Here is a 24,378-nt window from a genome sequence, read left to right on the forward strand (position 1 = left end):
ACTTACCTTTGCACCTTCCAGGAACCCAAGCAATCATTGGGTGATCAAGCACACAGATTGGGTGATCATTTGTGCGGCATCTGCATTCAGTCCACAGGGGTGATCCTGAGCTTCCTATCGTATACCTCTTTAATTTTCAATTCTACTCAACATCCGGACCTGTATGTCTGTAGCCTGCTGAAATAAACCTTGGATTCTTCAACTTCAGATAAAAAGATCTTCCATTGCCTCCCTATATTATTCCTTTCTAACCGTGTTTTTTTTTAATGCCTGGTGAACAGTCACTTCTCATCTATCTGTGTATCTGTCTATCTATCTATCTTCTATCTATACATAACTAAAACTCTGATCTTATTATCTTCCGGTTTGCGCAGTTTTTCTATTTGCGCAAAAACGGTACGCGATAGTGCTACGATTTTTCGCCAGCTCACTCATCGTTCTCCTGTGCTGCGAGTGCACCGAGTTTTGTTCCGATCAGTGGCATAATGTAAAAGTTAGCAAGGTTTAAAAAACTTTAAAATCGCACGTGCGCAGATCGATCTCCTCTCCTGCCAGTCAGCGCCGCGCGGATTAGTCTCTTCTCCTGTCACTCCGCGGGACAGTCAGCCGCTTCCTGCACCATTGCTTCTTTACTGGAGCTGAGGGACGCTCTGGATGGCCGGCGGAGGTTTCCAACCAGACACAACTTACAGAGGGACCGGAAGCGGCCCAGCCCAGTCCAACCCGGCCCAGCCCAGCGCGGTGCGCAGTCTGAGATGTCGCCAAACGGAGAGCGGAGACTCTGAAACCGGCAGAGAACAACCAGCGGCCGCCAGCTCCAGCCCCTTCCCCTCAGGTCCCCCCTGCGCCCCTCCCCCATGATACCCCCTTCTCCCCCATGGCTCTTCTCCGTCTTTTCTCAGAGCTCTCTCCCCCATCACCCCCGCCCACACACCCCTCTCCCCCCACAACCCCCCAAAACCCCACCCCGCCCACAACCTCCCCTGCCCATACACCCCCCTCCCCCCACAACTCCCTCCAGCCCACACACCCCCTCCCCCACAACTCCCTCCAGCCGACACCCCCCCCCTCCCCCTGCAACCCCCTCCAGCCCACACCCCCTCCCCCACACGCTCCCTCCCCCCAACCCCCCTCCCCGCACCCCCCCTACCCTCACCCCTCCGCCCTACCCACACACCCCTCCCCCCATAACCCCCCTACCCCTCCATCCCACAACCGCCCGACCTCCTCCTCCTCCCCTCCCACACCCCTCCTCCCCTCCCACACCCCTCCTGCCCACATAGACACCTCCCCTCCCATACCCCCCATGCCATACAACCCCCTCCCCCACATCCCCCCAAACCACCCCCCTCCTACACCTGCTCACCCACACACAACCCCCTCCCCTCCCACCACACCCGCCACACACCCCACTTCCCTCTCCCCCTCCCCTCTCACACATGAAGGGGGATGAGGGGAAATAGAAACATAGAACATAGAAAATAGGTGCAGGAGTAAGCCATTCGGCCCTTCGAGCCTGCACCGCCATTCAATATGACCATGGCTGATCATCCAACTCAGTATCCTGTACCTGCCTTCTCTCCATACCCCCTGATGCCTTTAGCCACAAGGGCCACATCGAACTCCCTCTTAAATATAGCCAATGAACTGGCCTCAACTACCTTCTGTGGCAGAGAATTCCAGAGATTCACCACTCTCTGTGTGAAAAATGTCTTCCTCATCTCGGTCCTAAAGGATTTCCCCCTTAGCCTTAAACTGTGACCCCTTGTTCTGGACTTCCCCAACATCGGGAACAATCTTCCTGCATCTAGCCTGTCCAACCCCTTAAGAATTTTGTAAGTTTCTATAAGATCCCCCCTCAATCTTCTAAATTCTAGCGAGTACAAACCGAGTCTATCCAGTCTTTCTTCATATGAAAGTCCTGACATCCCAGGAATCAGTCTGGTGAACCTTCTCTGTACTCCCTCTATGGCAAGAATGTCTTTCCTCAGATTGGGAGACCAAAACTGTACGCAATACTCCAGGTGTGGTCTCACCAAGACCCTGTACAACTGCAGTAGAGCCTCCCTGCTCCTATACTCAAATCCTTTTGCTATGAATGCTAACATACCCATCGCTTTCTTCACTGCCTGCTGCACCTGCATGCCTACTTTCAATGACTGGTGTACCATGACACCCAGGTCTCGTTGCATCTCCCCATTTCCTAATCGGCCACCATTCAGATAATAGTCTATTCCTGTTTTTGCCACCAAAGTGGATAACCTCACATTTATCCACATTATACTGCATCTGCCATGCATTTGCCCACTCACCCAGCCTATCCAAGTCACCTTGCAGCCTCCTAGCATCCTCCTCACAGCTAACACTGCCCCCCCAGCTTCGTGTCATCTGCAAACTTGGAGATGTTGCATTCAAATCCCTCGTCCAAATCATTAATATATATTGTAAATAACTGGGGTCCCAGCACTGAGCCTTGCAATACCCCACTAGTCACTGCCTGCCATTGTGAAAAGGACCCGTTTACTCCTACTCTTTGCTTCCTGTCTGCCAGCCAGTTCTCTATCCACATCAATACTGAACCCCCAATACCGAGTGCTTTAAGTTTGTATACTAATCTCTTATGTGGGACCTTGTCGAAAGCCTTCTGAAAGTCCAGATATAACACATCCACTGGTTCTCCCTTATCCACTCTACTAGTTATATCCTCGAAAAATTCTATAAGATTCGTCAGACATGATTTACCTTTCATAAATCCATGCTGACTTTGTCCAATGATTTCACCACTTTCCAAATGTGCTGCTATCCCATCTTTAATAACTGATTCTAGCAGTTTCCCCACTACTGATGTTAGACTAACTGGTCTGTAATTCCCCGTTTTCTCTCTCCCTCCCTTCTTAAAAAGTGGGCTTACATTAGCTACCCTCCAATCCTCAGGAACTACTCCAGAATCTAAAGAGTTTTGTAACATTATCACTAATGCATCCACTATTTCTGGGGACTACTTCCTTAAGTACTCTGGAATGCAGCCTATCTGGCCCTGGGGATTTATCGGCCTGTAATCCATTCAATTTACCTAACACCACTTCCCGGCTAACCTGGATTTCACTCAGTTCCTCCATCTCATTTGACCCCCGGTCCCCTGCTATTTCCGGCAGATTGTTTATGCCTTCCTTAGTGAAGACAGAACCAAAGTAGTTATTCAATTGGTCTGCCATGTCCTTGTTCCCCATGATCAATTCACCTGTTTCTGACTGCAAGGGACCTACATTTGTTTTAACTAATCTTTTTCTCTTCACATATCTATAAAAACGTTTGCAGTCAGTTTTTCTTTCTTTCATAATCTATTTTCCCTTTCCTAATTAAGCCCTTTGTCCTCCTCTGCTGGACTCTGAATTTCTCCCAGTCCTCTGGTAGGCTGCTTTTTCTGGCTCATTTGTATGCTTCATCTTTGTACTACCTTCCCTGATTTATTCTTTTGCCAAACTGGGATGAACAATTGTTGTAGTTCATCCATGCAGTCTTTAAATGCCTTCCATTGCATATCCACCGTCAACCCTTTAAGAATCAATTGCCTGTCTATCTTGACCAATTCACGTCTCATACCCTCAATGTTACCTTTCTTTAAGTTCAGGACCCTAGTTTCTGAATTAACAATGTCACTCTCCACCCTAATGAAGAACTCAACCATATTATGGTCACTCATGCCCAAGGGGCCACGCACAACAAAACTGCTAACTAACCCTTCCTCATTACTCAATACCCAGTCTAGAATAGCCTGCTCTCTCGTTGGTTCCTCTACATGTTGGTTTAGAAAACTATCCCGCATACATTCCAAGAAATCCTCTTCCTCAGCACCCTTGCCAATTTGATTCACCCAATCTATATGTAGATTGAAGTCACCCATTATAACTGTTTTACCTTTGTTGCACGCATTTCTAATTTCCTGTTTGATGCCATCCCCAACTCCACTACTACTGTTACCTGTACGGTGGCCTGTACACAACTCGCACTAGCGTTTTCTGCCCCTTAGTGTTTCGCAGCTCTACCCATATCGATTCCACATCCTCCAAGCTAATGTCCTTCCTTTCTATTGCGTTAATCTCCTCTCCAACCAGCAACGCTACCCCACCTCCTTTTCCTTTCTGTCTATCCCTCCTGAATATTGAATATCCCTGGATGTTCAGCTCCCAGCCTTGGTCACCCTGGAGCCATATCTCTGTGATCCCAACTATATCATAGTCATTAATAGCTATCTGCACATTCAACTCAACCACCTTATTACGAATGCTCCTTGCATTGAGATACAAAGCCTTCAGGCTTGTTTTTACAACACTCTTACCACTTATACAATTATGTTGAAAAGTGGTCCTTTTTGATTTTTGCCCTGGATTTGTCTGCCTGGCACTTTTACTTTTCACCTTGCTACCTATTGCTTCTAGCCTCTGGCTCTCCGCTCACACATTTAAGAAACCCTTTCCCTTTAACTCCATCCTCGACTATCCCATTTGACACCCCACCCCCCTTATTCAGTAGAGCTGTGACTGCGCAGTTAGGGGCTATGGGTGAGTGGCGGAATATTGCAATAGGGGAACAGGTTGCCTTGGGGGAACGGGTGAGTGGTGGAATATTGCGTTGGGGAATGGGTTGCGTTGGGGGACCAGACCTCCCGTGTGACTGGGACCCAACGGGTCCCACTAAGTCTAGTACTCCTTATCATTTGATCTGTCTAGTACTCCTTATCATTTGATCTGTCTGAACCAATCTCCATATAGTCTTTGTCTTACACTTCATACTCCCCGAGATCTGCTGTGAAAAATCCTATTCTCTTTCCTGGGTTTTGTGGAAGGATCATTGACCTGAACTATTAACTGGTCTCTGTTTCCACGGATGCTTCTTGGTTGAATTCATCTAACATTTGTTTTTCAACCCGAGGCATAATTTGTTTAAAAGGCAAGGCAGGCACTAGGGTTGAGTCATCCACTCCTGTTACTAATTCTTACATTAGGATGCTTGCATGAACCTCTGTGTGTTGTCATTCTTCTTATCAATGAAAACAAACTTCACTGACCATCCTTATACTCTTGGGTAAATGTCCTTTAAACAGTAAAAATAACTCTAAATTGAAATTTCCTTCTGTAAATGATGGAAATGTTTTATCTGGATGCCCCTAAACAGCGGAAAAGACATGGAACAATTGTTACTTTCTTCCATGGAGATTTGCTGATTTTCATGCAAATCATTTTGTGCGGGAAGGACATCAATAAATTTAATGCAAAACAATTGCTCCATTTTGCCTCCATTGAATTTTGTTTGCAAACATTACTTTATAATAAAATTTTAAAAATGCTTTATAAATTCAAGTTGCTCTTGCTGCCATTTATTGTATTAGAAATTGGCACCATTTCATGCAAACAATGCAAAACACTAGCAATAAGCCAGTCTTGCCAAGATTTGGAACAATTTTTTATTGATAATCTAAGTTAAGTGCAGCCCTATGATTTCATTAAAATGCCCCCTCCCATTGGTACGGAATGTTTGCATTTTTCAGCTTGAAATTGTGCAATATGGTGCATACTGTTGCGAGTCTTTTAACTTGCACTTGAATGCAATATATATGCTTTAAATTGGATTGGAGCGTTTTTGAAAGGGGGGAGGCTGTGCGATCACTGATCACTGGCCTTGGGGGTACCCGGTGAGGGGGTGGAGCAACCGAGTGGGGAGAGGGTGTGGAAGAAGGGTGTCCCCCCTCCCAGGGTAGGAACATTTTGAAATTTGATGTATTAAAATCATGTTTTAGTGCACTGTAGAAGTATGATTTCAATGTTTTTTGTATGAAGTATTTTTAAGGGGTAACTTTTTAAGGGGTAACTTTATCCACACAAAGGGTGATGGGTGTATGGAACAAGCTGCCAGAGGAGGTAGTTGAGGCAGGGACCATCCCAACATTTAAGAAAAAGTTAGACTGATACATGGATAGGACAGGTTTGAAGGTATGGACCAAAAGCAGGTAGCGTAGCTGGGACATGTTGGCGGGTGTGGGCAAGTTGCGCCCAAGGGCCTGTTTTCACACTGTATCACTCTATGACTACATTATACGTCCACCATGCATGAATGCTTCAAAATCAAGTGATCGAGTTTTATTGCCATATACTCAAGCATAGAAAATAGGTGCAGGAATAGGCCATCGGCCCTTCGAGCCAGCACTGCCATTCAATATGATCATGGCTATTCATCTAAAATCAGTACCTCTTTCCTGTTTTTTCCCCTTATACCTTGATGTCGTTAGCCCCAAGAACTAAATATAACTCTCTCTTGAAAACATCCAGTGAATTGGCCTGCACTGCATTCTGTGGCAGAGAAATCCAGATTCACAACTCTCTGCATGAAGAAAGTTTGTTCTCATCTCAGTCCTAACTGGCCCCCCCTTTATTCTTAAACTGTGACCCATGGTTCTGAACGCCCCCAACATCGGGAACATTTTTCCTGCAGTTACAGTAAGTGAAAATCTAGCAGGCAAGCAGGATGCTTTCTCCAACCACCCCTATTTGAAGTGCACTATCTTCCACCGTTTCTACCCAGTGCTTGGCACTTACTTCCAGCAGCCACTGGTTGTCCTCCAGGATGCACCGAGCCGCAGCCTGATCCATGCCGGTCACCTGGGCGAATTCGGCACAGAGACTCTCTCTCTCTCCACCCTCTCTTCTGCTCTCTCTCCTCTCAACCCCCCTCTCTCTCCCCTCAACCCCCCTCTCTCTCCCCCTCTATCTCTTCCCTCCCCCTCTCTTTCCCCTCTCTCTCTCCCACCTCACTCTCCCCTCCCTCTTGTCCCCTCTCTCCTCTCTCTCTCTCTCTCCCCTCTCTCTTCCTCTTGTCCCCTAACTCTCTCTCCCCTCTCTTTCCCCTAACTCTCTCTCCCCTCTCTTTCCCCTAACTCTCTCCCCCCCTCTCTGTCCCCCTCTTTCTTCTCTCTCCCCCCCTCTTCTTCTCTCCCCCTCTCTCTCTCCCCCTCGCTTCCCCCCTCTCTCTTTCTCCCTTCCTCTCTCTCCCCCTCTCCACACACTCTCCCCTCTCTCTCTCCCCTCTCTCTCTCTCCTCTCACCTCTCTCTCTTGCCCCGCTCTCTTTCCCCTCTCTCCATCTTCCCCCTCTCTCTTTTACCACCCCTCTCTCTTCCCCCTCTTTCTCCCATTCTCTCCTACCCTCTCCTCCCTCTCCACCCCCTCTCTCTCTTCCCTCTCACCCCTCTCTCTCTTCCACCCCTCTCCCACCTCACTCTCCCCCTTCTCTCTCCCCCCCCTCTCCCTCTTCTCTCTCTCCAGTCACTCCCCCTCTGTCTCCTCTCACCCCCCTCTCTCTCCTCTCACCCCCCTCTCTCTCTCCCCAATGTCTCCCTATCTCCTTCCCCCCCCTCTCTCTCTCCACCTCCCTTTGAGAGTCTGTCCCTTTGGCACAGAGACTCTCGCGGCAGCGGCAACGGCAACGGCGCAACGCTTCCGACGCCTCCGACGCCCGGGACTTGCACTGTCCGGAGTGCTCCATGGCCAGAGCTGCAGCGAGCGACTCGCAGCCCCGGCAAACACTCGCCAGTCCCGGCTCCCCGCATCTGTTCCCGCCGCTGGTTCTGCTCCCATCCCTCGTTCAGCCCCGGCTCTCCAACACCCGCGGACCATGCAGTTTGTCCGAGTTTTGAAATTTTCGTTGATCACGGAATTTCTCACCACAGAGCGTGAGAAATTTCTGATCAGCGTGAGGGCGTGAAAGTTTGCTTGAGGGCGTGATTCTCACGTTCAGAGCATGAGAGTTGGCAGCCCTGCATTCAAAATGGAGAATTCTGCCTGTTTCTGCTTATGACAGTCACATTGCTTAACCTATCTAATAAGTAAAATAAATTTTGCATTATTCAAAAATATTATCAATTTATGATTACTGGATCCCATGATCTCAATCTTTAAAAGATCCAATATTTTTGTCAAGTCACTGAGATAAATGGAAAATGACAAAATTCTCCAAATCAAACTAAGGGTGGAACACAGACGAAAATTTAACCTTAAAGCCCATCAAAGATAGGGCTTGTTGCTTGGAAATTTTTACACAGCAACTTGTAGCCATTCCAAAGCACTTTAAGATAATGAACTACTTTTGGAGTACATTCTGTGCTGTAATATAAGAAAGTTGGCAATGAATTTACATACCTCAAGATCTCACAAATAGTAACGTGTTAACAACCGGGTAAACTGTTTACGTAATATTGATTGAAGGATCAATATTGTTCTCCTGTTCTCTTTTAAACTAGTGACATTCTATTGTCACATTTAGTACTACGTTTTAGTGTCAACAGCAATGCAACAGCTCATCAAATAAACTACACCAGCAAAACAGTTCGACAGTCTCTCGGTTCCACACCTCATGAACCGAGGTTGTTGTATACACATCTTTAGATTGTAACTTGAATCTGCAAACTTCCCTACCAACTGTATCGGAAATAATGTGAATATAAAATGTAAAATTTATGGAATAGGATTCTAATAGGAGAATGAAGGTAGATTGTTGGAATACAGAAGATTAAGATGCACGGGATTAACAGTAATTTGGTCGTACGGATTCAGAACCGACTTACCAATAGAAGACAGAGGATTGTGGTGGCAGGACAATATTCAGGTTGGAGGTTTATGACCAGTGGAGTTCTGCAGGGATCTGTGCTGGGACCTCCGCTGTTTGTGATGTACATAAATGACTTGCACGTAAACATAGACAAATTGGTTAGTAAATTGGCAGATGATATTAAGATTGCTGGGGTCACGGTCTGTGAGGAAGGCTGTCAAGGTATGCAGCAGGATATAGATCAACGACAAAAATGAGCGGAGAAATGGTAGATTCAAGCAAGTGTGAGGTGTGGTATTTTGGAAGGCAAAATGTAACGGGAAAATATACAATTAAAGCATGACCTTTACTTAACAGCATTGATGTGCAGAGGGATCTTCGGTTTCAAGTCCCAGAAAGAGGCAATGCAGGTAGATAGAGTGGTAAGACTGGTAAGAGTCAACAGTGTTTAATGTCCCAAAACAGAACAATATAATTCTTCTTTGCAGCAATGCAACAAAAATATAAACATTGTACTCTGTAAACACGATAATAAACATAGTCGGACACAAAGTGCTGGAGTAACTTGTGTCGGAAGGAACAGCAGATGTTAGTTTACACCAAAGATAGACACACAATGCTGGAGTTTCTCAGCAGGACAAGCAGCATCTCAACCCGAAATGCCACCCAGATATACTTCCTGTCCGGATGAGTTACTCCAGCATTTTGTGTCTTTCGCAAAGGTAATGCAAGTGTGTGTGTGTGCACGTGTGCGTGAGAGAGATAATAGTCATACAGCTTGAAACAAGCCATTCTGCCCAACTTGCCCACACCGACCAATATGTCGCATCTACACTAGTCCCACTGCTGGCGTTTGGCCCATATCCCTCTAAAATTGTCCTATCCATGTACTTGTCCAATTGTTTCTTAAACATTGCAATAGTCCCTGCCTCAACTACCTCCTCTGGCAGCTTGTTCGATACACCCACAAACCTTTGTGTGAAAAGGTTACCGCTCAGATTACTATTAAATCTTTCCCTCTTCATCTTAAACCTCTGTTGTCTGGTTATCAATTCCCCTACTCTGGGCAAGGAACTCTGTGCCTCTACCCGATCTATTCCTCTCATGATTTTATACACCTCTATAAGATCACCCTTCATCCTCCTGCGCTCCAAGAAATAGAGAACAACCTGCTCAACTTCTCCCTATAGCTCTGACCCTCGAGTCTTGGCACCATCCTCTGAAATCTTTTCTGTACCCTTTCCACTTGACAACATCTTTCTTCTAACATGGTGCCCAGAAGTGAACACAATACTCTAAATGCTGTGTCACCAACATCTTATGTAACTTCAACATAGCCTCCTAACTTCTATACTCAATGACTGATGAAGGCCAATATGCAAAAAGCCATTTTGATCCCCCTATCTACCTGTGACACCACCTTCAAGGAACTAAGTACCTGCACTCCTAGATCCCCCTGCTGTGTGTGTGTGTGTGTGTGTGTGTGTGTGTGTGTGTGTGTGTGTGTGTGTGTGTGTGTGTGTGTGTGTGTGTGTGTGTGTGTGTGTGTGTGTGTGTGTGTGTGTGTGTGTGTGTGTGTATCAAAACAAACAATAATAGTGTAAAGACAAAAAACAATGCCCGCCAGTCTACATAGCTCGGTGCTTATTTGGCGGTTTTAGTGTTTAATAGTCTGATAAGGAGGAAAGAAGATGCTCCTGAACGTGGACAATACACTTTTCAGTCTCCTCTTTGTATTTCCTGTCAGGTCGGGGGGAGTTCCCAACGCCACGGGTGCCATGTAATCCCGTGCTACCTGCTCCATGGTCAGATAGTCGGTGACTAAACCATCTCCCCCACCTGGTTTGCCAGGTGAGGAGGGGGCTATGGACCCCCAGCAGAACCAAAAACAAGACCTGTCAAAGGGCGAGCCAACGGCCACCCACATTTCAGTAGAAGTTGCGATCACTGTCATACACAGTGCTATTTGATGTTATCAACGATGATGATCTTTGTATTTCCCTATGGCAGGAGTGAAATTGGAGTGCGGCCATCAGCAAATCTTGATATCTAACTCTCTATTCCTTCATTTAAGGTTTGACAAATATGTTGGAAAGTAGTTTTCATTCTCAGGATCTCACTTCGTACATAGGCTTTTCTCCATTACTCAACAAATGATAAAATAAACAATTTTTAAAACATTTTAGCTTGCATGAAACGTTATGAGGCTAACATTTCTAGTGTGATAGGGTGCAGGATTTATACTATTCTCTACAATACTTTCTTCAATAACTCATTGTCAGGTTTTTACCCACTGAAAATGAAGATTTTGTTTTTTCTTAAATTGTATTCTCTGGTAGATTGTCCATTTGTCACAGAAAGAGGTTTGTGAATTTATTTTATTTCCATTTTCTGTCATGAAAATTTCAACCATGTCTCCCTGATTGGTTATTTGTTCCTAATTTATTAAATTACCAAATTATTGAAGAAGTGTACAGCAAAAGTTAATAAAGCCAAAGGTGCAATCAGTTCAACAAGGACAACAGCTCCATACAGCAATCCCAACGAGAGATATTTATAAATCTATTTATTTAAATCTTATTTATTGGAATTTTAATTTCCAAACTACTCCTATTCATACTCTGATCCAATTGTTAATGTTTAAAAATAAATCACAATTGTCACACACAAATAGGTCATGTAAAAAATCCCAGTACTAACTTCTCAACTTGTAAATCAAAGTCTTGAACTTTAGCATCACAGAGCCAGAATCATACAGCATGGAATCAGGCCCACTGGCCCAACTTGCCAATGCCAACCAAGATGGCCCATCCACAGTCCCACATGTCCACATTTGGCCCATCTATCTATCTATCAATCTATCTATCATATATCATATCATATCATAGCCCAGCTGCTGACGTTACAATAACAGTGAAATCGTTACATCTTCTGGTAGAAAATTTTCTTATAATTTCAAAAATCCACACCTCTAGCTTGCTATAGGATCTTTGGTCCTCGGATCGCTCCATGCCTCGCTCGCCCCCCCCCCCCCCCCCCCCGGCTACCTCACCACCCCTCTCCTCTCTCTCTCTCCCCCCCCTCCTCTCTCTCCCCCCCTCCTCTCTCTCCCCCCCTCCTCTCTCTCCCCCCCCCTTCTCTCTCCCCCCCCCCTCTCTCCCCTTCTCTCTCCCCCCTTCTCTCTCTCCCCACACTCTCTCTCTCACCTTCACTCTCTCCCCATCTCTCTCTCCCCACACTCTCTCTCTCCCCTTCACTCTCTCCCCCCTCTCTCTCCCTCCCCCCCCTCTTCCCCCCCCCTCTCTCTCCCCTCTCTCTCCCCCTCCCCTCTCTCTCCCCCTTCCTCTCCCCCTCCCCTGCACCCCTCCCCAACCCCCTTCCCTCTACCCCCTCCCCTACCCACTTCCCTCCCCCCACCCTTCCCCCCAACCTCTCCCTCTCTCGCCCCCATCTCCCTCTTCCCCCCCCCTCTCAGCCCCCTCTCTCTCCTCCCCTCTCTCTCTCCCCTCCTCCCCCACCCTCACCCACCCTCCCTCTCCCCTCTACCCCCCCTCTCCCTCTCTCTTGCCCTTCTGTCTCTGCCCCTCTCTCTGTCTCTCCCCATTCTCTCTCTGCCCTCACTCTCTACCCTCCCCCTCCCTCTCTAGACGTGCCTGCGAGTTGGGGGCTATGCATCAGTGGTTAGGGCGGTTATGGGGTAAAAGGAGCAAATTAATAATATTAATATAATATCAAGGGGGGTAGTTAGCGTGCTTGCGGGGGGTAGTTAGTGTGCATGTGGGGGTGGTTAGTGTGTGTGACGCCGCATGCCGCCCCCCTCAGGCCCCCCTCCCCCGCGTTGGGGGAACAGACCCAATGGGTCTGCACTTGGTCTAGTATAATTTAAAAGAGAGTGTGTGTGTGTGTGTGTGTGTGTGTGTGTGTGTGTGTGTGTGTGTGTGTGGGTGTGTGTGTGTGTGTGTGTGTGTGTGTGTGTGTGTGTGTGTGATTTTGCCTTTGAAACGTATCTCCTCGAAAACTAAATGCCGAGACGGGGAAATCTGTACATATTTCAGTAGAGAATTTGGTCCATTATTTTTCCGACTTTTTTCTTAAAATTGTTGACCAATCTGACCTTTTTTTTAAATCTGACCGCTGCCCAGTTGTTGACGTTACAATAACGGGGACATTTTTACATATTTCAGTAGCGATTTACCTTATGATTTTAGAAATCCACTCCTCTGTATATTTGGCCAATTATTTCCCGAGATATTTACTAAACTTCATCACCAAACTGGCGTTTGTTAAAAAATAGTCTCTGGCCGGCTGCTGATGTCACAGTGCCTTTGCTGCTCGCGACCAGCTGTGCAGATTTTCAATGCGCAGCTAGTTACGCTCCCCGCTCCCTTCCTCCTCTTCCCCCCCACCTCTTTCCCCACGACCACTCGCTTCTCCCCCGCCCCGTTCTTCAAAAGGCACAGAAAGAACAAGAAAGTTCTGCAGATCGCGAGGTCACGGCGCTCACCGGCACTCACGCGCTGAAGAACATTCTCTCTCCTCGCGGCCAGCGCAGCTTGTGAAGCCACTTCAGCTGTGGGTTTCCAGAGTCAGGCCGGTTCTCTCTGCTTTTCGCAGCCCACTCACTCGCCCGACTCCCCTCCACCTCCTCCCCCCTCCTCCTCTTCTCACCTCCTCCCCTCTCCTCCCTCCATATCTCCCATCTCCTCTCTACTTGTCACAGGGGATGACCTCCTCTCCATCTCCCCGGCCCGATCGTCTCACGCTGGTGGGTGGGTTTCCCCTCGCGTAAGCGACGATTGGCCAGTCCTCTGCGGCTTTTGGCAGTCCACAGCAAAGAGAATATAGCACGCTATAGGATCTTTGGTCCTCAGATCGCTCCCGGCCTCGCACTGGGCCTCGCTCGGGCCCCCGCGAGCTGCCGCACTGCCCCACTCCTTTCTCTCCCCCCCCTCTCTCCCCCCTCTCGTTCCCCCCTCTCGTTCCCCCCTCTCTCTCCCCCCCCCTCTCTCCTCCCCTCTCACCCCTCCTCTCTCTCTCACCCCTCCTCTCTCTCTCCCCCTTCCTCTCCCCTTCCCTCACTCCCTCTCCCCTCCAACCCTCCCCCACCCTCCCTCCCCTAAACCCCTTCCCCTCCACACCCTCCCCTCCACACCTCCCCTACCCCTTCCCTCCACCACCTCCTCCACTCCTCCTCCCCCCCCCCTTCCTCACCCCTCCCTTCCCCCCACATCTCCCCCCCCCTTAGTGTGTGTGTGTGGGGGTGGTTAGTGTGTGTGACGCCGCATGCCGCCCCCCAAACCCCCCCCCCCCTCCCCGCAACCGTGCGTTGGGGGAACAGACCCAACGGGTCTGCACTTTTAAAACTCTGTCTGTGTGTGTGTGGGTGTGCTTGTGTCATTTTGCCTTTGAAACGTATTTCCTCGAAAACCAGACGCCAAAACAGGGACATTTTTACATATTTCAGTAGCGATTTATGTTATGATTTTAGAAATCCACTCCTCTGTAAATTTGGTCTATTGATTCCTGATATTTTCACTAACATTGTTCACCAAAGACTGTTTTTTTCAAATATCGCCGCTGGCCAGCTGCTGATCTCACAATGCCTTTGTTCCTCGCGACCAGCTGCGCAGATTTTCAATGCGCAGCCCGTTACGCTCCCCCCTCCCTTCCTCCTCCCCCCCTCCTCCTCCTCTTCCCCCCACCTCTTTCCCCACGACCACTCCCCCCCCCCCCCCCCCATTTTTCAAAAGGCGCAGAAAGAACGAGCAACTTCTGTGGATCCAGTGGTCACCGCCGGTCACCAGCTTGTTTTTTAATCCTCTACGTCTCCCCCGCCCGATCGTAGAACATGGCGGCGGCGGCCGCCGTTATCGTCGCACGGGCCATTACTCCCTCTGGGAAACCTGCGATTCCTCCGTTGATTGAAGGGACACGAGGAATCGTGACGCCAGAGAGCTGCCGAGGCTCTCCACGCTGCCCAAGGACCAGAGAGCTGCCGAGGCACGCTGCCCTTTCGCAGTCGGCCCCGTCCAAGCCGCCCGCTCGCCGAGTTCAAGTCCGCCCTCTCCCTCTCTCTCCCCATCCTCTCCGCAACCTCCTCCCCTCCCCCACTACCCCTTCCTCCCCCCCTGCTACCATCTTCTTCTCCCCTCCCTTCACACCTACTCCCCCTCGCTCCTCTCCTCCCCCCCACCCCCCTCCTCACACCCCTTCCCCCCCTCTCCACCATCTCCCCTTCCCTACCCCTCTCACTACCCCGCCGCTTACCCCTCTCCCTACCCCTCTTCCTCCCCACTCTTCCCCCTCCCTCCTCTATCTGCCCTCTCCCTCCTCTGCCCCCCTACCTCCACCCCCTCTCTCTCTGCCTCTACCCCCTCCTTCTCTACCCCCCTCACCCTCTCTCCCCCTCCCCCCTCTCTCTCCCCCTCTCTTCCCCCCCCTCAACCCCCCTCCCTGCTCTCCCCCTCCCTTCCCCCCACCTCTCCCCCTCACTCCACCCCCTTCCCCCCGACCCCCACCCTCCTTCCCCTAAACCCTCTTCCCCCTCCCATCCACACCCTCCCCTCCAACCCCTTCTCTCCACCCCCCCGTTCCCTCCCCCCCCCTCCACTACCTCCTTCCCTCCAGCCCATCCCCATCCCCTCCACCCCTCCCCCCTCTCCCCACCCCTCCCTTCCCCACCTCACCCCCCCCTCCTTTCCCCCCTCAGCCCTCTTCTCACTCTCTCTTCCCCCCTCTCTCTCCTCCCCTCTCTCTCTCCTCCCCTCTCTCCCCTCCTCCCCCCTCCCCATCAACCCCATCTCTCTCTGTGTCTCTGCCTCTTCTCTCTCTGCCCTCACTCTCTACCCCCCCCCCCCCCCCTCTCTAGACTCGCCTGCAAGCTGGAGGCTATGCGTCAGTGGATAGGGCGGTTATGGGGTAAAAGGAGCAAATTAATAATATTCATATAATATCAAGGGGGGTAGTTAGCGTGCGTGCGGGGGTTAGATAGTGTGTGTGTGGGGGCGGTTAGTGTGTGTGTGTGTGTGACGCAGCATGCCACCGCCCCCCCCCCCCCCCAACTGCGCTTTGGGGGAACAGACCCAACGGGTCTGCACTTGGTCTAGTATTATTATAAAACTCTGATCTTGGATGTTTACTTATGTGTTTGTTTACTTGAGTCTTTTTTTTAAATTCACATCTCCTCGAAAACCCGACGCGCTAATGATGACATTTTTACATATTCCGGTAGAGATTTACCTCATGATCTCAAAAATCTGAAAATTTGATTCATTTTTTTCCGAGTTTTTTACTAAAATTGTTCACCAATCTGAGATCTTTTTAAAATCTAATGAACTGAAGCGAGCTGGATGACGTCACAATGCCTCTGCTCCTCGCAGAGTTTTCAACGCGCAGCCTGCTGGCCACTGTTTTCCACGCGCTGCGACAGGGCTCGAAATTAGCGGTTGCCCGGGTGCCACTGACCACTCAAAGCGCTGCCGGGCAACCTAAACACCGAGTCATTTTGCCCGGCTTGGCAACCAGATACTGGTTTGTACCGAAGATAGACACAAAAAACTGGAGTAACTCCGCGGGTCAGGCAGCATCTTTGGAGAAAAGGAACGCGACGTTTTGTGTCTGCGGTGACGGCTGTATTGCGTGGGAAAGATACTAGGTGCGGGGTGAGGAAGGGTCGGAGCGAATGACGGACCCCGAACAGCTAACGGCGCTTTCAAAACAAACCATCCCGCACGCCGAGGCCAGGAGGAGGGAGGGAGGGGGAGGCCACGGTGTGCGGGAGGGTTTGTTTTGAAAGCGCCGTTAGCGCATTTGCAAGCAGAGGCCCTTATCAGGGCGGGCGGGGTGTGGCAGGGGGAGGGAGAGGAGATGGCGCCGCTGTCGCGGCCGCTGCTGCCGCTGTCCTGGGCCCGTCATTCGCTCTGACCCTTCTGAAGCAGCTGCACTATAGATCCTATAGCTATAGGATCTTTGAGCTGCACCGCTCAGCCCCGCACCTTGCTGTTGGCTGGCGGAGGAGGGAGGCGGTGGCGAGGAGTTCCCAACGGCCAAGGCAGCGGGGCGATGTTGTCCGAGGAGCGCTGACCATCCTTCCTCCATACCTCGCCCCCCTTCTCTCTCTCTCTTGTACGCCAGATCCACCCCACCCCCCTCCTTATCCTGGGACCCCCTCCTCTCCATCCCGCACTGATCCCCATTCCCGCCTCTATTCAGTCCTCACTGACATCTCCTGTGCTCCCCCCCCCATCTCCCCCCCCCCCCAATCTATTCATCCTGCGCTGATCACCCTATCCACCTCGCATTGATTCTCCTGCCACCTCCCCCATCCATCCTACACTGGTTCGCCAATTCACCCTGTACTTACCCGCATTCCCATCCATCCTGCACTTCTCCTCCATCCATCCTGTACTGATCCCCCATCAATCCTGTACTAATCCACGCATTCATGCCGTACTGACCCATCCTTCATTTAGCCTGCACCTTCCCCTCATTCATCCTGTAGTGATCCTCCATTCATCCTGCACAGACCCTCCGATCCACACTGTACTGACCCACCTCCTCCCATTCATCCTGTGCTGACCCCCCCCCATCCATCCTGTACTGATCCTCCCATTCAAGAAGAATGGGGGGAACAGTCTGAAGAAGGGTCTCGACCCGAAACGTTGCCTATTCCCTTCGCTCCATAGATGCTGTGTCATCCGCTGAGTTTCTCCAGCACTTTTGTCTACTCCCATCCATCCCGTACTGAACCCCCCCCATTGAACACCACTGACATCCCCCGTGCTCTCCCCTCACAATTTTACCTACTCCAACCAACACGTACTAATTCACCTGCCTCAATCCATCCATTCTGCACCGACTGCCTTCTAACCCCCCCACCCCCGCCATCTATCCACCCCGCACTGATTCACACACACACCCCTCCCTGAACCTATTGTGCTGGAAATATTTGTTTTAGTCCATAAAGATGGATTCATTATATTGTGAACACATGAAACATTAAAACCGCAGTGTTCGATTGTCACTGCTGCCGTTGACACATTATTACAGAATTCATTTTAATGGCAAATCAATGCTCTTAATATGGAGTATCAGTACTGTAGTTATTTAATGAGCAACATTCACAACTATACGTTGGATTTATCCAGGTTTTACTTCTACAGTCGATCATATACATCACAAATTTGGTCAGGAGATATTTCAGTGGAAATTTTAACGTTAATTCTGGTGGGAATGATGGAAACAGCGTTTATCAATAATTTTATTTAAATCTGGTGCTTAAAAACTGGGTGTCTTCATTGCTGTTCACAACACATACATCCAATCTGAATGTCTGGTAATGTGGCGTCTTGACACCTTTAAATATATTACCAAAATAACATTTGCTGCAGTTATGTCCTTTGGCCATCTCTTGTCAGTTAGTGTAATGTTTAACCTGTCAGATGGGTATAGTCGGTTTTAACACCTATTATTATAAAATGCCTTTAGAAATTTCCTTGCAACCTCTATATTTTGTTGTGTATAAATTATGTGGGAAGCGAGAGTCTTTCTGTACCAATAGCAATAACGACCCATGCTATGGCCATGTTATAGTAATTTTCGGTCCTTCACAGAAAACATGCTTGCATCAACCTGTAGTGTGCATTGTTAAGCATATATGTTACCATGGTCCAGGATTTATTGACACAGGTTGATCATATGCTGAATAATCCAACCACATTTTAGTTTCGAAGTGGAAAGAACTAATAGAAATTGCATTAATTGCAATGTGTAAAAAGAGTTGAGATACTGTATTATAATTTTGCTGTATGTCATTGTGGGATATATCATGTCTTGATTGGTGAATATGTTTAGTTTGTGAATTATTTGAAGCTGAAATAAAATGTCAATGCTTCATTGAGTATAATTCCGACTGGTAACGACGCATTTCGTCCGAGCACATTATCGCACGCGTCATGCAAACCGTCTTAAATGACCACCTAAGCTGTCATTTGGCAACCTAAAAAGCTGCCACGGTTGCCCGGCTGGCAACAGGAAAAAAAAGTTAAGCGAGAGCCCTGTACGAGTTACGTGGCCCAGCCGCCCTTACCCCCCCTCCCCACCGCGCATCTGGATTGAAGCCACTTAACACGTGTTCAAGTCGCCGGGCTCCTTGAAGTTCTACAACATGCGGCGGTCATTATCGCAGCGTGGGCAAGCGCGGTAGAAAAGTGGCCGTGGCGGCTGTGACAGGGGACGACCTCCTCTCCATCTTCCCCGCCCAATCGTCTGTCACATTGGTGGGTGGGCTTCCCCTCGCGGAAGCCACGATCGGCCCGCCCTCCGCAGCTTTTGACAGTCCTCAGATCGCTCCGGGCTTCGCTCGGACACGGCGCCTGATGGGGGGACGCTGCCGCCCCCCTGCGAGCTGCTGCCTGGCTCCCCTCTTTTCTCTCTCTCCCCCCCTCCTCTCTCTCTCCCCCCCTCCTCTCTCTCTCTCCCCCTCCTCTCTCTCTCCCCCTCCTCTCCTCTCTCTTCCCCTCTCCTCTTTCTCTCTCTCCCCCTCCTCTCTCTCTCTCCCCGTCTCTCTCCCCCCCTCCTCTCTCTCTCCCCCCCTCCTCTCTCCCCCCTTCTCCCCCCCCTCCTCTCTCCCCCCTTCTCTCTCTCCCCCTCTCTATTTCTCCCCTCCTCTCTATCTCCCCCCACCTCTCTCTCCCATCCTCTCTCTCCCCCTCCTCTCTCTCCCTCCCCTCCCCCACCCTACCTCCCCTCCCCCCTCCCCCTCCTCCCTCCACCACCTCTCCCACCCTCCCTCCCCTAAACCCCCTCCCATTACCCCTCCCCCCCCACTGCCACTCCCTCCCCCCTCCCTTCACACCCACCTCTTCCCCTCACCTCCCCCCCTCACCCTCTCTCTCTCCCCCCTCTCTCCCGCCTCCAACCCCCCTCCCCCCTCTGCCCCCCTCACCAACCCTCCCTCCTCCACCCCCTCCCCATCCCCCCTCCACCACCTCTCCCTCTGCCCCTCTCTCTCTGTCTCTGCTCCTCTCTCTCTGTCTCTGCCCCCATCTCTCTCTGCCCTCACTCTCTACCCCTCTCCCTCTCTAGATGCGCCTGCGAAGTGAGGGCTTTGCGTCAGTGGATAGGGCAGTTATGGGGTAAAAGGAGCAAATGAATAATATTAATATAAATTAATATAAATGCACGGGGGTAGTTTGTGTGTTGCAGGGGGTAGTTAGCGTGTGTGTGACGCTGTATGCCCCCCCCCAACCCCCCCGCAACCGCGTGTTGAGGGGACGGGACCCAACAGGTCCCCCTTGCTCTAGCATTATTATAAAACTCTGGTCTTGGATGTTTACTTATTTGTTTGTTTACTTGAGTCTTTTTCTTTGATTCACATCTCCTCAAAAACCCGACGCGCTAATGGTGAATTGCCTCATCTGAAAATTTGATTAAGTTTTTCCCCAGTTTTTTACTAAAATTGTTCACCAATCTGAGATCTTTTTAAAAATCTAACGCGCTGATGACATCACAATGGCTCTGCTCCTCGCGGCCTGTTGTGCAGAGTTTTCAACACTGCTGGCCAGTTTTCCACGAGCTGCAAGTTACGTGGTCCAGCCGCCCTGCCCCTCAGGGCTCTGGAATGAAGCCGCTAAACAGGTGCTCCGCTAGGCTCCTTGAAGTTTGACAACATGGCGGCGGTGGTTATCGCAGCGCGGATGCGGGGAAGCGCGGTGGAAAAGTGGCCGTGGCGGCCGTCACAGGGAACAACCTCCTCTCCATCTCCCCCGCCCAATCGACTGGTGGGACGGCTTCCCCTCACGGAAGCCACGATCAGCCGGCCCTCCGCTGCTTTTGACAGTCCTCAGATCGCTCCAGGCCTCGCTCGGGCCCAGCGCCTGGTGGGGACGCTGCCGCGCCGTTGCAAGCTACCGCCCTGTTCCCCTCCCCTCTCTCTCTCCCCCCTCTCTGTCTCTCTCCCCCCTCCTCTCTCTCTCCCCTCCTCTCTCTCTCCCCCCTCCTCACTCTCTCTCCCCCTCCCTGCTCTCTCTCCCCTCCTCGCTCCCTTCCCCCCCTCATCTCTCTCTCTCCCCGTCCTCTCTCTCCCCCCCCTCTCCCTCTCCCCCTCTCTCTCTCTCTCCCCCTCTCCCTGTCTCCCACTCTCTCTCCCCTCTGCTCTCTCCCCTCTGCTCTCTCCCCTCCTCTCTCTCCCCCCCTCTCTCCTGCCCTCCTCTCTCCTGCCCTCTCTCCCACCCTCCTCTCTCTCTCCCCCGCTCTTCTCTCCCCCTCCCCATCCCTCACCCTCCCTCCCCTACTCCCCCTCCCCTACATCCCCTCCCCCAATTCCCTCCACTCCCTCCCCGCCACACACCCCCTCCCCTCCCCCCTCCACCACCCTCCCTCCACTACACCCCCACAACCCACTCCCACCTTTCCCACCCACCTCTCTCCCTCACTCCCCTCTCTCCCCCTCCCCATCCCTCCCTCCTCTCCCGCCCTCCCCCTCCCTTCTCGCCTCTCTCTCTCTCTCCCCTCCCCACCCTCCCTCTCCTCCACCCCCTCCCCACTCCCCAACTAATCTCCCTCTATCTCTGCCCCTCTCTCTCTGTCTCTGCCCCCTCTCTCTGCATTCACTCTCTACACCCCCTCCCTCTCTAGACGCGCCTGCGAGTTGGGGGCTATGAGTCAGTGGATAGGGCGGTTATGAAATAAAGGAGCAAATTTAAGATCTTCAAAATTTCCGATTATCAGTACAGGCCCAAATTTTCTAAAGGATTCAATATTGAAAGCTGCATCATATCGAATTAGTTGCTACCTGTAAGTACGACAGAGCCTTGGTTACGAAACGCTGGGCTGTTAAAAAGCAAACATTTGTAGCTGCATTTGTTGCCATATTCACCGGTTTGCATTTGATTATTCTTTCATACGATTGAACTTTATTTATCCCAGGAGGTAAATTGATGAAATTGATCAGAATTATTTTGCCTCTGTTCCTTTATATTTCATGACCTTCTTAATCAAAACTATTAAATTAAAGTTGATAAGCATCAAACTTGACGTTTAAATATCCATCAAACAGACCAGAAAACCTAAAATCAATGTACTTTTGTAAGGTCATAAGGTCATCAGTGATAGGAACAGAATTAGGCCATTCGGCCCATCAGGTCTGCTCCACCATTCAATCGCGGCTGATCTATCGCTGCTTCCTAACCCCATTCCCATGATAAAATCAACTTGAGTCATCAACCATCCAGGCAGATAAATTTAAGAAAGAACTGCAGATGCTGGAAAAATCGAAGGTTGACAGAAAATGCTGGAGAAACTCAGCAGGTGAGGCAGCATCTCTGGAGAGAAGGAATTGGCAACGTTTCAGGTCGAGACCCTTCTTCAGGTCACCAATTCCTTCTCTCCATAGATGCTGCCTCACCCGCTGAGTTTCGCCAGCATTTTTTGTCTAAGCAGATAAGTTTGTTTTTCAGTCCTTCTTGTTAACTTAGACACTTGACTATCTGAATTATTTTGTCTCTGTTCTTTTATATTTTGTTGACTCAAACTAATTTTAGTACGAAGGGTGTACAACTTACTATGACAATGGAAACAGTTCAATATTTTTGATGGATTTCTATTCTGCAATGGTTAGATATCCTTCATGTAAAGTTGATTAAGACTCCTCGGTGACTTTTCAGCTTGATCCTTTTTCAAAACTTTAATGGAATATCCATGCAGCTTATTTTTCCTTGCAATAAGCACCACACTTTTTCTGAATTATATTTAATCTCCTGTTGTCAGGCTACAAAAATATTTAACCCAATTTATTTAGATAGAGTAAAAACCGAAAATGCTGGAAATACTCAACTCAGGCAACATCTACGGAGAGAATGAAGATTGGATTCAATGAAGCCAGTTAGGCAAAGAATAATCAACCCAAGGTTAACACTTCTAGAAGAAGAATGGAGATGAAACTCCTTATATCAAGTCAGAACATTCTCTGGTGCTTTATCCCTAACTGCCAATATTTCACACAAATTTTAGAAATATGAAACCACCAAACATTAGTAGCTAGGTTCACAGCACCTAATTCAGTATTGAAAGAACACACAAAACACAGAACACCATTTTAAAATACAGTTAACAGAATAAACCAAGAACAAATCTTCAGCACAAAGTTAAAATTGCAGACTTGGTCTCTCAGCCTCCTGAGTAATTCTCACTTTAATCTAATGATCAGATTACAAAATGTTGAAGGAGAAGATGGATGTTCTAAGGTGCTTAGTGTACCCACCTTCTCCAATCAAAGCTCTCACCTTCAACACTTTGACTTAGCTTCATCATCTCCGGACTCAACTCCAACAAGACCCAATTCACCCACACCATTCTCCTAAACCGTCTTGCTGAATTCAAACATCAAATAAGCATATCCACACCCTCCATGCTGAGCTCATCAGCTCCACCAATCCTCAATGTAAGATGACTAGGCTCTGCCCACAATGCACACCCTTCAAATCCAAGTACACTACACCCCAAACACTCTTCCAAATTCAATTTCAACATTATAGCCAGTGGCGAACACCCTCCTCCCCAACCTCTCCCTCCATACCTATCCCACCCCTCCCCGCTCCTTCCTTCATCTCTCCCTTCTTCGAACTCCCCTGCCTACCCCTTCCTTCTCTTTCCCTGCCTTCCTACCTTTTCTCATCCTGTCCTCTCTTATCCTCGATGTGTCTCCAGCACGTTGTTGAGAGGGTGTACATCCCTGTCAACAACCCCGTCCACTCCTCCTGCACCCATCCTCCATCACTCTTTCCCCCTCCTCTTCATCCCTACCTTTTATCACCCTCCTCCTCTCCACCATCCCTCCATCGCTCTCTCAACATTTTCTCTCAACATGTTTCCACACCAACCTCACCCTCCCCACCCCTTCCCTCCTTCCTCCTCTCTCCCTTCCCCACCATCTCCCCCCCCCCCCCTCCCCCCTTCTCTCTCCCTCCATCCATCTCTCCCTCGCTCACATTCCCCTCCCCCTCCGCACGCCGCTGCCATGGCAACTCACACTCATGGAGCTCACTCTAACGGCCCGGTAGGGGAAGCGCTGTCCGCCGCCGCCGCCGCCGGGGACGGGGAGGCCGGGGCGGTGAGCGGGGCGGGTCCGGTACTCACGGCATGAGGCGCTGCCGTTCGGCCGCTCGGGCCGCTGCTATCCCGCTCGCTCCCGGACCTTCCGCCGCTTTACGGCGCGTCCCGAGGGACACGCGGCTCAGTCCGCGCAACGCGGCAACGCGCATCTCGAAACCACACCGTCACCCCAGCCCCGGGCACGTCGAGGGGCGCCGGTCCTCCCGGCCGAGGGGCGTCGGTCCTCCCGGCCGAGGGGCGCCGGTCCTCCCGGCCGAGGGGCGCCGGTCCTCCCGGCCGAGGGGCGCCGGTCCTCCCGGCCGAGGGGCGCCGGTCCTCCCGGCCGAGGAGAGGTGGACCTCCCGGAAAGTGAAATCTGACAGTTTTCTCCACCTCCTTAACGTTTACAGAATATTACATGTAATACCGAGGAGCAGAAACATGGGGACCGCAGGCCACGATGTCTGTGCCCGAGGTGAGGATGATTCCTCTCTGTGCTCACCCACCGCCATCACTCACATCACCATCTATGATCTACGTGTCTCCCTCTCCCCTGACTGTCAGTCTGAAGAATGGTCTCGACCCGAAACGTCGCCCATTCCTTCTATCCAAAGATGCTGCCTGTCCCGCTGAGTTACTCCAGCATTTTATGTCTTCGGTGAACATACCCTGTCGGACAACCAGTGAC

The 24,378-nt window shown here is 50.2% G+C and overlaps 1 protein-coding gene across 4 annotated transcripts in view; it reads right to left on the reverse strand.

The window, feature by feature from the left end:
* The window catches only part of stk33 (serine/threonine kinase 33), a 153,980-nt gene extending 130,097 nt beyond the window's left edge, over positions 1–23,883 (reverse strand). Inside the window, exon 1 of one of the 4 annotated variants that reach the window (XM_033038516.1) lies at positions 23,629–23,822. The gene's annotated coding sequence lies outside the window, so the exon portion shown is untranslated. Of the gene's footprint in view, positions 1–23,628 lie in introns of all 4 variants that reach the window. The other 3 variants (XM_033038518.1, XM_033038517.1, XM_033038519.1) reach the window with 3 other exon arrangements.
* Positions 23,884–24,378: the final 495 nt, after the last annotated feature.

Source organism: Amblyraja radiata, chromosome 20 (assembly GCF_010909765.2).
Source record: "Amblyraja radiata isolate CabotCenter1 chromosome 20, sAmbRad1.1.pri, whole genome shotgun sequence".
Classification (NCBI taxonomy): domain Eukaryota; kingdom Metazoa; phylum Chordata; class Chondrichthyes; order Rajiformes; family Rajidae; genus Amblyraja; species Amblyraja radiata.